Genomic DNA, 2,500 nt, shown 5'->3' on the forward strand with positions numbered 1-2,500 from the left:
TTACACGTTTCGATCCAACAACAAGATGTTATTCGTAACAAGTTCTTTTTTTGCCTGGTTCATTGGCCAAATTTTAGTATGCGAATTTTTTGAATTGGCAGGAAAACACATACGTATTGAATTGGCAAGGAAAACACATAGGTAAAAATCGTTCTATTTGATCTATATTCGATCTGACATTTTTCCATTTCTTGTTCTATTTCTTCGTCTATTTTGTCATTTTGCCTCTTCTTCATCTGTAGCCTTTCAAGATCAACGCGCGCTTTCTATTTGTGAAAGGTTGGCTCATTTTAGGAAGAAGTAATGGTGAGGTATTCTGCAAAAGAGTGGAGACTCATCATAAAATAGAGAATCACAAAGAAAAAATGAAAATAGTCAGATCGAATGATCGATCTAATAGAAGCGATTTTTACCTATGTGTTTTCCTGCCATTCAATACGTATGTGTTTCCTGCAATTCAAAAAATTGCGCATACTAAAAATTTGGCCAATGCAACCAAGGCCAAAAAAGAACTTGTTACGAGAATAACATCTTGTTGTTGGATCGAAACGTGTAAATGCTGACTAATCTCCTTGGCCGCTGAACTTGGTAAAAATGCAAGTGTTAAGGCAACTGCTGTAAAATAGATGAATTTAGAAATATACAGCTGAGATTAGACATGGAATTGGTTAGCAAAAACGCGTTCTGACTTTTCCAGAAGATCTGGAAAAAAAGATAGAAAAACCCGAGTGTCAGTTATTGTACGAGGTCTCAGTCAAATGCAATTGGAAAGGTTTATAAATATATTGATATGAATAGTAAGACTGCCCCATAATCAACTCGACGTTTTTGCCTACTATTCTCTCTGTTTCTTCTTTCTCCTAAAAACCAAAAGATTTCGGAGAATAATAAATGAGAGGTCTTGAAATAGAGAAAGCCGCTCAAACAACCCATAATAAAGTCCAGCCGCAAGTAACTGAAATTATTATTTTGTAGATAAACGAACGAAAAGGAACATTGATTCCTCATAGTGAATACTCGCTATATTTCAATAGTGTTGTGAAAAATATCGTGAAATTCAATATTTGTTCATACTAAGTCAGCATATAAGTAATTAGATTTCTAAGATTTCTAAAAATTGAAGCTTTGAATAGTGAAATTCGATATTTGTTCATATAAGTAATTAGATTCTAAGATTTCTAAAAATTGAACTTTGAATAGTGAAATTTGGTAAGGTACATTTTGATTCTAGATTTCTATTATTATATGATCTATTTATGATATTTTTTCTATTGTCAAATAGAAATCAATCTCAGTTCATCTAATTCATAGAATTCTAATGAAATATCGAATCTACTGTTGTTCCTCAGTAGCTCAGTGGTAAGAGGCGGTCGGCTGTTAACCGATTGGTCGTAGGTTCGAATCCTACTTGGGAGATTTGATTCATTCTGAATGAAAGAAAATAAAGGGCTCGCTTTGACGTTAAGAAGTAGGCCGTTCTCTGTCTTTGTTGGGCTATTGCATTCTATCTCATCGTATCCCATTCTGTTCTGCGAGATTTGAAATAACCATAAATACATATACACTACGCTCGGTCTAGTTCCGGGATAATCCTTTGTTCCATAGCCCTGGGGCTATTTACAACTAGCCAATTCAAGAATTATCAGATGCATCAAAGATGCGCGTCATCGATTCTGCCCGAGAGTTCCGAGGCAAACATATTAATGACGAGGAAAGCTTTTTTGTTATGCTACTAATACTTGTACTTGCTCTGGTATTCTGGCCAAGCCTGGCTGAGGATGAGTTAGCGGGGCGTCAAACACAAAAAATACGCTAAGTTGGCATACTGGTTGTAACGATTAACCTATTTAATCATTCATGATAAATAATAAATAAAAAAGAAAAGCCATTCCATTTCGACAAAAGAGCCACACCCAATTTGGTTCGCTATCCGATCATGATTTTCCTACCCCCGAGGAAAGGTACTTCCCTTTTGGCGGTTGTGGCGAGGAGGGATTCGAACCCCCGACACCGTGGTTCGTTAGCCACGTGCTCTAATCCCTGAGCTACAGGCCCCCCCGTCTCCACTGAGATCTGTTCCGCGTGAGTATCCTCAAAAAGGAACCTTTCCTCTCCCCGGCACATTTCGGATGTGAAAAGCGCGTTATCTCTATAAGAACGGCGCGTTCCGAGGTGTGAAGTGGGAGAGAAGGGATGTCATAATTGGGGTTTTGAATAAGACGACCTTTTCTTTTCATTTTTTTCGTTTTCATATTGAAAAAGTAATAAGAATGAGAGGTCTTAAGCTTTTTATCATCCTGGCGTGCGAGCTATTTTTCCGCATAAGGACCTCCCTACAGTATCGTCACCGCAGTAGAGTTTAACCACAAGTTCGGGATGGATTGGTGTGGTTCCTCTACGCCTAGGACACCAAAATCGAATCATGAACGAAGAAAGGCATGAGAGAAAAGCATATTGGCTAGTGATTGTGAGGGCCCCAATTCTTGACTGGAGGGGACAC

General features: G+C 38.0%; 1 non-coding gene across 1 annotated transcript; it reads left to right on the top strand.

Annotated features, from left to right (window-relative positions):
• The first annotated feature begins 1,342 nt into the window (after window positions 1–1,342).
• On the top strand, window positions 1,343–1,416 carry TRNAN-GUU. The gene has a single exon. It is a non-coding gene; the product is annotated as a tRNA-Asn (tRNA).
• The last annotated feature ends 1,084 nt before the right edge of the window (window positions 1,417–2,500 follow it).

The sequence above is a fragment of the Ipomoea nil genome, unplaced genomic scaffold (assembly GCF_001879475.1).
Source record: "Ipomoea nil cultivar Tokyo-kokei standard unplaced genomic scaffold, Asagao_1.1 scaffold0140, whole genome shotgun sequence".
NCBI classification, from domain to species: Eukaryota; Viridiplantae; Streptophyta; class Magnoliopsida; order Solanales; family Convolvulaceae; genus Ipomoea; species Ipomoea nil.